This window comes from Cibotium barometz, chromosome 1, assembly GCF_041138505.1.
Source record: "Cibotium barometz isolate CiBa-2024 chromosome 1, ASM4113850v1, whole genome shotgun sequence".
In the NCBI taxonomy this organism is placed as follows: Eukaryota; Viridiplantae; Streptophyta; class Polypodiopsida; order Cyatheales; family Cibotiaceae; genus Cibotium; species Cibotium barometz.
Window position 1 is genome coordinate 50,420,212 of NC_141046.1, and position 10,690 is coordinate 50,430,901.

Genomic DNA, 10,690 nt, shown 5'->3' on the forward strand with positions numbered 1-10,690 from the left:
TGTCAAGCCTAGCTCATTATATTCATGATCTAGGCAGTGCTAAGATCTTGATTTACCATAGGCAGTTGAGCAACAATGGAGAAGCCATTGTTTACTTCTTTAAATGTTTGTCTAGGCTTTTAGGTGGACATGATCTTCCATGGCAAAAGGAAAAGATCATTTTAATAGAGAGGTTGTCCGCCATAGATATATTTGGGGATTATGTGAATAAGCAGGCCTCTAGGGCCTCTTACTTTTTGTCTTACACTTCTTATGCATTAGCATGTGGTGTTAAGGAGCCCAAATGTCTAGAGGGCTATGGAAAACACAAGCTCATAAGGTTTCGAGAGCCACCCATGATTGCATCAGGCCACACAATCCAAGAAGAAGAACACGTGGAGATAGTTGAAGACAAGGATACCCCTCTCAGACAAGCAACAGAGGCAAGCATTGATAAACAGAAAGTCGACATCAAGCCAATAAGGAAGAAAAATAGTCCAAGCAAGTTCAAAAAGAGAGTTCCGACTCGCAAGCCTTGGGAGTAATAGGATTTAGTCATCAAATATAGCACAAAAATTATGTTGAAGTTGAATTAATTTGTACAAAGTCTTTGATCCTCATCAGTTCCTTGTCCGTACGGACGATCAGTACCCTTTTGCATTTGTCCCATCACCGTACGACACTTCAGTACTCTTCCCACACTCAAAAGCTTCTAAAAGTGTTTGACACTCAGTACTTTATTGGTAAGGATCAACAGTATGTCTAGCATAATTAAGTAGTATTGATTGAATTTTTTGTGTGTTAATATATGGATGTATTGATTCTTGTTAATATAGATCACATGTTTCACAAAAGAAATACTTTTGATGGAGTCTCAAAACATATAGGCATTACACCAAGAGTCACTTGTTCCACAGAATAAAAATCTATTGATTGAGTTTGAAAACATGTGGACATAACACCAATAAGTTACAAACTGCTATTCATGTTTACTTGTCCATTTATGGTTTCTAAATATCTTCGAATCCCTCCACTGTCTATGTCTCTCTGCTGCCATTGAATTGTCCAAAGTTTGTCTTCGTCTTTGCTTTTGGGCTAGAATAAAGGCAAGCTTGACTTTGGAACTAGCAACTTTTCTTTTAGCATGCAGCCTTTGTAGAATGCCTCGGTAAAACCATTGGAAGACTTCCTTCAGACTATTTGCCTTTTGACTCCCTCCGTAGTGTTGTGTGTGTCTGAAAAATGCATTACGTGCCATGTAGTGAGACTTCTCCATGCCTTGGGTAGACCAAATTGCTGGGCATCCATACTTTTTGACAAAATAGGGAAGGTGGTTGTAGATGATATGCTGTTTTCACAAAGACATAAGAATGCATAGTAAGTTATAAAAGAAAAGAGGATCACACTTAAGTAAAAGAAGAAGACATCACTTTACCATGTAGTGAGTTATATTGCAGGCTGTCCATGCGTCTTTCATTGACTTCCCAAAATGTTTAATTGCCTCTTCAAAGTTCTTGTAATCACTCTTTGTCCATGTTACATTGTCACAGAACATGAAGAGTTGATCAAGAGACCTCCACACCTCTGCCTTCACATTTCGTGCTTCCCCATCTGCCTCATGATCTTTCACGGCATTATGGACTTGCTTCCACAATCCATAACTAATCCTTGAAACTGTTCTACCTTGCCTTACTTGCTTACTATTGTGTTTGGGTCGAGACAAGAATCTTCTTGCCTTAACACCACCAATAGAGGGCTTGATTGGTACCTCCTTGCCATTGGTAGACTTTTTAAAATCCTTTGTGATATGAACATCACCTCCATGCAGACCTATATCGGATAACACTTTTTCCAATGCATGAAGAGCATCCTTTCTATTTCTTTCGGGACGGAGTTTCCAAGCAAATCCAATATACAAAAATACCAATTTCTCAATAATTCGACATAGAGCATGCAATGTGCATATGTGAACATTACATAGTGGAATGTCAAGAATGGCCTTGAAGTCAGGGTCAACTTTATCTCTATTAGGTGCTCTCTTCCACCATTTGGAATCCATTACTTGCGCTGATTCTTTGCAGTAAAGACAAGGAGACTTTGAGTTACCTCCTTTACTAATGTTATACATGCACTTAAGTGTTTTAAGATCCCCCGCCATATGCCACTCTACTTGAAAATCACCTTTTCCTGCAACATGGAGATTCTCTCCTTGCACTTGTCTTTTAATTATTCTTGGTATTTCCGTGTGGTGAAACACCCAATCTAGTGTTTCATGGTCTTCTGTCTTTACCTGTGATTATACAAAACAAAAGTCTTACTATAAAAGATTTGAAAACATTGACTAAAATCAAGTACGAAATAAAAAACGATCATACCTGGAATGAGCCCAACCACCATATGTGTTTCTCCGACTGCACACTAAAATACTTCGAACTCGCTTCATTCAATGATGTATCAAGTGCTCCATTCATCAATGTGATAGTAATCCTTTCAATTTTCTTTTCCTTTACAACCTCACACTCATCCAGTTTAATAACAAATTTCAAAATTCCTTTGCACTCTTCAAATGTTATTCCATAAAACTCGACCATTCTTCTTTGAAGTTGTTGTAGATCTACAAATATATTGTTCCAAGGGTCATACACAGTGGTTCCTTTAGCACCATGAAATATTTCTTCAATATGGATATATGGTCCAATAAACTCATCTATACTTTCATTCAAATGACCTCTTATCTTCCACACTGTTGCTGGATTTGGCAGTAAAACTCGTTTAATCCTTTGATCTCTCAAAGTTGAGGATATCGCATGGAAAATCGAACTATATCCCTTCCTGCTAACTCCACTAACATTAAGAGCCTCTTGGATTGTAGTACCATCAACTTAAGTCCTCTACAACATTGCATTTGATTGTTTTGTATTTTTTTTCTTCAATCAAACCTTTTGCTACACCGCAAGAAAGCAATCCTTTCATTTGTTTAACTGGAAGAAGGTTGGGATCCATATTTTCTTTTGCAGGCTCCAATAATTTCCTATAGTAACAATATAGTAACAACACAATATGCCTATATTATTCAACACTTCCAATCCTGTTTTGCATTAATGGACAAAATAGATATAGTCATTTGAGAGCATTTTTGAGTTTAAAAAATAAAAAATTGCAAACTAACCTTGCTTCCTGAATTCTTCGCTTGCATCCACCAGTCCCAGCCTTCAAATTTGCAATGTTTTTAATCTTCCTGCTTCGTTGTCTGTCTCCAAGCATGGTTCTCTTCCTTCTTGATCTTGTTAACTCTTTTTTACTCTTTGAATGCTCCTTAATTTCATTCTGCAACTGCTGCTCCAATTTTGCACGAATAGCTATCTCTTGAATCCTGGCTCCCTTTTCTTGTAGGTACATTGTTTTATATGTTTCTGTAAATGCAGACTGTGCTGAAATATAACCAAGAAGTCCATTTTGTCCATCGCCCGCAAACCTCAATAGTGTGGTTGGATTGACAAATGGAGGTGTAGAGTTTTTTACTAGACATTTTGGATATATACTTCCATCACACCATAAGTCAATATGTTGGAGCCCTTCTCTTCTCATATTTTCCCGTTGTTGAGCATTTAGCACCGTATCCTTTCGTCTTTTTTGTGCTGGAGCATATTGTTCCTATAAGTCGATGTGAAGATGATATAATCGCTTCTTCTGAGATTGTAACTCACTAGTATCAGCCATTTTTGTGCTTCTGAGGTTGCAAAGTTGGCTTGTCAATCTCATAGTCTTTTTGTAACATGAATTGTGGAAGTGTGGCGGTATCCATACAATCATTAAGTTCAGTGATGGATTCTTTATGAGAGGCCTGCACACGTCATCAAAAGAGATGCGAAATCTTCGAGAAACAAAAAAAATTAAGGAGATATTTAATGCAAAATCGTGTTAGTTAGACAAAAGATTATCTTATTATTTTCTGAACTGACAATTCAGTGGTTCTTACTGACAATTCTGAGCCACGTTTCCATATTTTATTATTTTTGAGATCTTTTAGGAGAGAAATAAATCGAAAAATAGTGAATTTCTTACAGGGCCCCAAAATGAGCTCTGTTTTTCCCTAATGCAGCCACTGCTATCACAACTCTCACTGTTGCCATCTTGGCAATTGGGCTGAAAGTTTCCTCATAATCAATGCCATATGTCTATGCATATCCTTTGGCTACCAACCTAGCCTTATACTTGTTTATGCTTCCATCACTGTTATGTTTTACTTTGTACACCCACTTGCATCCAATGGCTTTCTTACCTTCAGGCAATTGCATTAAATCCTAAGTTTCATTTCCATATAGTGCATTCATCTCCTCATCCATAGCTTTCTCCCAACACACATTTCCAACAGCCTCATCAATGCATGTGGACTCAACAACCTACACAACCTTTGCCATATATGCATAGTGATGTGCCACATAACCATCATAGGTAAATCTTTGCACAGGATTTTTCACTCTCCTAGATCTTCGCACTATGGAGGGACATCCTCTAGTACCACGCCCATACCCATAGATGACCCAGATTTGGAGCATATTTTGGAGGCACACGCGGCTTGGAATGCCTGAACTGTAGGTGTCACTCAAGCTTATCCCCCTGCCTATTATATGCCTACACGTCAGCTATCGCACATCCATGCTTCCCACTGCCTTCCCTACCCTTTTCAATTCTACTTTGCCTACCCCTCATACTACCACTTTCCATACTCCTCACCCTTTTTCTCCTCCTAGTGCTTAGCACCCTCCTATCGTATCCACGGTGCCATCTTCTTAGTATACGACATCCTCAACGACGCTACTTAGATGGTGATAGCTCGAGGGCTTCTCAGAGCCATCGACGATAGAGTAGTGGGGGAGGTGGGTGTGGTGGATGCTTTGGGGGAGGTGCACGGTCAACTTCGCCTATGGTGATAGACAACGTGCTCGGGGAGTGTGGGGTGATTTACTATAACCTTGATGAGGAGGGCGGGCCTTATATGGATGACACAGTTATGCTGGTGAAGATGAAGACAAAGACGATGCATTACTTTAATTGGTTTTTGATGTCTTCATCTTTAATCATTTTTGGACATAAACACTTTATGTAGTTTGCAACTATGTTATAATTTGTAATAAAAACCATTACATTGTTGTATTGCAAATTTTTTTTTTGTGTTTTAAGTGTCTAAGTGTCTTTAAAAAAAGTTTAAATGATGTGATTTGGAAAAAACATGTCTCCACATATCTCATTCATTTTGTCCTTATTTTGTTGGTAGAGTCCATGGCTACAATCGCGCATGGCTATACATGCAGCTATATACGGTTATGTCTGTGTGGCTATACATGCAGCTATATACACGGTTATATCTGTGTGGCTACACATGCTATTGTACACGCAGTTAATCGAGCAGTTATAGCCATAGGCATGCATAGCCGTGTGAATGTTTTTTTCCATATTTCCACGACTCTTCACGCCGATGTGCGCTTTGTTTGTTGTAGTGAGTTAGAGATTTTTGAGAGAAAGAATTAAAGAGTGAGAGTGAGAGTTACTAAGAGAGAGAGATATAGAGAGAATTAGAGAGAGAAAGTTAGATACACTTGAGAGAGAAAGAGAGAGAGATTGTGTTAGGTACTATACTATAGTACTACTCTTGAGAGAGAAAGAGAGAGATTGAGTTAGAAAGAGAAAGAAATAGAGTTAGAGAGTGTTAGAGAAAGAGAGTGTGTGAGAAAGAGAGTTAGACAGAGAGTGTGTTATAGAAAGTTGGCCAGTTTGAGAGAGCCACAGAGAGAGAGAGAGAGAGAGAGAGAGAGAGAGAGAGAGATAGTTATAGAGAGAGGCAAAGAGTTAGAGGGAGTTTGAAATAGAGAGGGAGCTAGAGAGAGAGAGAGAGAGGGAGAGAGAGAGAGTGTTATGGAGAGTTAAAGAGAGAGAGCTAGAGCAATAGTTAGAGAGAGTTAGAGAAAGGTAAAGAGAGTAGGTTAGAGGAAAAGAGTGAGTGATAGAGAGAGAAAAAGAGAGAGTTGGCGAGTTCGAGTGAGATAGAGAGAGTAAGAGAGATTGAGAGAGTTAGAGAATTAGAGAGAGAAAGTTAGAAATAGAGAGTGAGTTTTAAAGAGAGATAGATAACTAGAGAGAGAGAGTGTGTGTGTGTGTGTGTTAGAGAGAGCAAGAGAGAGAGTGGGCCAGATCGAAAGAAATAGAGACAATTAGAGAGAGTTAGAGAGAGAGAGACAAAGAGAGAGCTATTTGAGGAGAAGAGAGAGTTAGAGAGAGTGTGTGTGTGACAGAGAGTTGGCGAGTTTAAGAGATATAGAGAGAGTAAGAGAGCTTAAGAGAGTTAAAGAGAGATAGAGAGTAAGTTACAGAGAGAGAGAGAGAGAGAGAGAGAGAGAGAGAGAGAGAGAGAGAGAGTAGGTGAGAAAGAGATAAAAAGAGAGTTAGACAAAGGTAAAGAAAGTGCATTAGAGAGAGAGAGAGAGAGAGAGACAAAGAGAGTTCGAGATAGAGAGAGAGAGAGAGAGAGAGAGAGAGAGAGAGAGAGAGAGAGGGCCGAATTAGGAGAGAGAGAACTTTTTTTTCTAAAAGATATTTTGTTTGATTAACGAGACTTTTTTAAAGGAAAAAAAAGAGTGGAGAAGGAAGAGGGAGAGAGGAGAGACAAAGAAAGTAGAATTAGCATAAACAAAATGTTTTTTTTTTGTTTTAAAGGGGAAAAATATAAAAGAGCGAGAGACAAAGAGAGAGAGAAGGCGGGTCTGCGTTATAATAAAGCACATGATTGTGACATGTGAGATCAGTCAAATATAAATCATAAAATATATCTAAACAAAACCATCCAAAGCCAAGAAAATATAGGGTATAGGATATATTTAAATAAAATCATACAATCATACGAACATAGCCCTGGGCCGGACAAAACCTTCACTAGTGACCCACCGTGACTCTGTGACTCCTCACAAGGAAAGGGTCAAGCCTTGACGTCTCTGAGCTCCTTCCCCCAGTGCCCCCTTCCTCAATGTTGGTTGCATCTAGCTAGTTTGTTGGCATCCATCACGCAGAGAATTGCAGAGTGATCCAGAGGCCGTCGCGTTAGAAGTGCTCAGAGAACTGCAGAGTGATACAGTGAGGCAATGAAGAGAGCAAGGTGCTCGCATGCTGTCCCGATGTTCAATCAAGCAAGCCAGCTGCTTGTTGCATTCTCAATCATAATATTGTGTAACGGCGCAGTCAGGGGTCTCCAATTCCAGCATGCAACATTTGACACCCCAGAGGACATTGCCAATATTTCCTTTGTGAAGCAAGGCGCTTGGTACAAAGGTCAGGACGCATTTTACAGCGAGCCCGCCATCTGGCTTACTCCAGATCCAAGAGCAGACGATACCAAAGCATACAGCAACATAGGCAAAATTGTGTACAAAGATCGCATCCAGTTCCTCGACAAGAGTGTGCCCAACAGGACCGCCTCTTTCAACACGTCCTTCATCTTCCAAATCATCACAACAGGTGCCTATGGAAAGTCTGGCAGTGGTATGACGTTCTTCATTTCCTTTTATGATCAGGCGCCGGAGCATAGTGACGGGAGAGCCTTTGGCCTCGTTTCTACACTCTCTCCAGCAAAAGGGTTATCTCAATTTTTCGCTGTGGAATTTGATACCTTTCTAACCCTTGAGTATAAAGATCCGAGCTCCAGCCACATCGGAATCGATATCAATTCTTTGATGTCCTCGAACTTCACCGATACTGCAAGGCCCGGATCTTCTTCCTACCCAGAGCTCTACCTCTACAACAATTACACCTTCACGGCATGGATAGAGTACAAAGCTTCCAGCAGCCTCATTCAAGTTTGGATGACCAACTCCACCTCTCCTACTCGTCCTCTCCAGCCTTGCCTGCAGCTGTATTATGATCTCTCGAGTGTTTTTCAACAGTCTATGTATGTTGGGTTCTCAGGCACAAACAGGGCGGGCGCAGTCGCCTTGGAAGGGATTGCTCTTTATTCATGGAATTTTAGTAGTGACGACCTTACACCACTGCTTACCGCAAATTGCAAATCTTGTCAAAAGATCAGTTCCAAGCTACTTCTAGCTCTCGCTCTAGCTATAGCAGTCTTCTTCGCGGCGGGTGTATGTGGTGTATTGGTGTGCATTAAAAGGAGGAGGATAAAGCACAAAGCAAGATCTCGTCCAAGCAAGCAATGACAGTAGAACTATACAGCTTGCCTCGAGCACCATGCCGCGCTACAGCTACAGAGAACTAAGCAAGGCTGCTCATTGTTTTGGTGATAAGGGCAAGGTGGGTGAAGGTGGGTTCAGTAGTGTGTACAGGGGTACCCTATCAGATGGATCGACGGTTGCTGTGAAGAAGCTAAAGGAGGGTTTGAGAAGGGAGGCCGAGTTCACTTCGGAGATCAGAATCATCAGCAACATTCGCCACCGTAACTTGCTACAGTTGCGAGGATGGTGCTACGAGAAAGGAGAAGCATTGCTAGTGTACAACTACATGAGTAATGGTAGCCTGGACAGCTTTCTCTTTGGCAAGAAGAAAGGCACTCTGCAGAGTGAGACAAGGTTCAGAATACTTGTAGGGGTGGCTGCTGCTTTGGAGTACTTGCATGGTGGTTTAGGGGAGTGTGTGCTGCACAGAGATGTGAAGGCGGCTAATGTGCTGTTGACAGAGGATTTTGAGCCAGTGTTAGGTGATTTTGGTCTTGCCCGCCTCATCAGCCACAACCGGTTGGTCACCATGACGGCCGCAGGGACACCCGGTTATGTTGCCCCGGAGGTAGTGTACACGGGCAGGGTCACCGATAAAGCTGATGTGTACAGCTTCGGCGCACTTGCCCTGGAGGTAGCCTGCGGGCGCCCAGCCATAGACGGTTCTCTGCAACCTCAAGAAATGCGGCTGGTGGACTGGGTGTGGCTGCTCCAGCAAAGCAACAAGCTCATGGAGGCCCTTGACCCAAGCATCCAAAGTGACATACCAGCCCTTGAAGAGCACCAATGGAGGTGTGTTTTGCACGTTGCTCTGATGTGCTGCCACCCTTCACCCGAGTCTCGACCCACCATGAGACAGGTTACCCAAGCTCTTCAAGATAGCATGCTCATGCCTCTACCCACAACCAGGCCAATCTACCCTAGGAGCCCAAAATGGTCTATGTTATACTCTTCAAATTCAAACATCGTATCTACATCTGGGTCCTCCAATTCTCGGTCTTCCAAAACCCTTGGATGTAGTTCTGGCTCTGCACTTCCCTCAGAGGTATGTGGCTCCTCTACACGTACTACAACAACCCTTGGCTGCCCGGGTGCCTCTGTGCCTCCCGTGTTAAAACATTAACTAGGAACTCGTGGCAATGGCCACGATGTAGATAATGTAAATTTTTCCTTCCAAAAAGCTTCAACCCGTAAAAGTGATTCGTGGACCTTGGATTATGGGAGCATGTGGCTCCACACACGACCATAAAATTGTATTCCTCTTTCAATTGAAACATCATTGTCTTGGGGCACACATTCAAAATAAAATGGCTAGGGGAAAAGCTTCTCGTGTTTACTTTTGCAACCTCTGAAAGTTGCACGCGCCACTGGTGCTGGTATGTTTCGTTCCTATGTTTGGGCCTTGTAAGGATTCCTAATTTTTAGGGATTAAGGCTAAAGAGGAGTCAAGGGCAATAAACAGACCTACTTTGAGCCTATAGTTTGCTCTTTCTAGCATGTAGTTTGAGGGTCTAAAGGAGTCATTTTCTCTCTCTGTTGTAGCAAGCACTTTCCACATCACCAAGCTCGTAACTAGGGGGGAGGGGGACAAAATAGTGATTTTGTTTTTCATTTTGCTAGGTTTTTGGCTTCGAAACTTATCCCAGACCCTTATATATATCAAAAATTCAATTTTCAATCTCCATTCCCCTCCAAAACCTCCTCTATCCCCTTAAATGTGACATCTTTTTCTCTCTCATTTATTGCCTCTACTTCCCCTACCAAATCACCGTCATTAAATGCCTCCAAATTATCTCCTCACTTTCCACATCATCTATCTCGCAACTAGGTGGGGGCCAAAAATAGTGAATTTTTTTCATCTTTTTTGAATTCTCATGCTGTAAAATGTAACCTAAACCCATATACATACATAAATTTTTTTTAAAACTCAATTTCCACCTAAAACCATCTCTACCCTACCTTTTTTCCTCCAAATCAGCCTCCTCTCTCTCTCTCTCTCTCTCTCTCTCTCTCTCTCCTTTGTGAGCTATTGGCCTACATACACACAATCCCTACCCTACCTTTTTTCCTCCAAATCAGCCTCCTCTCTCTCTCTCTCCCTCTCTCTCTCTCCTCTCTCTCTCCTTTGTGAGCTAATGGCCTACATACACACAATCCCTCCAAATCAGCCTCCTCTCTCTCTCTCTCCCTCTCTCTCTCTCCTTTGTGAGCTAATGGCCTACATACACACAATCCCCCTCTCTACTATCAAATCCCTCCCTCCCTCCCTCCCTCCCTCTCTCCCTCTCTCTCTCTCTCTCTCTCTCTCTCTCTCTCTCTCTCTCTCTCTCTATTGTGAGCTTATGGCTACAGGAAATAGCCGACAACTTGCATTAATATAAGCAATCTTCTTCTTTGCTTATTCATATGCACACCTATATGTACATTTAAGTGAATCTGGCTTAACAAAAAACCTTTGGGATATCGACGACCACCATCGTTAAGGGCGTGAT

At 41.7% G+C, this 10,690-nt stretch overlaps 1 pseudogene; it reads left to right on the forward strand.

The window, feature by feature from the left end:
- The first annotated feature begins 6,938 nt into the window (after nt 1-6,938).
- LOC147642140 (L-type lectin-domain containing receptor kinase IX.1-like) lies at nt 6,939-9,499 on the forward strand (annotated as a pseudogene).
- The last annotated feature ends 1,191 nt before the right edge of the window (nt 9,500-10,690 follow it).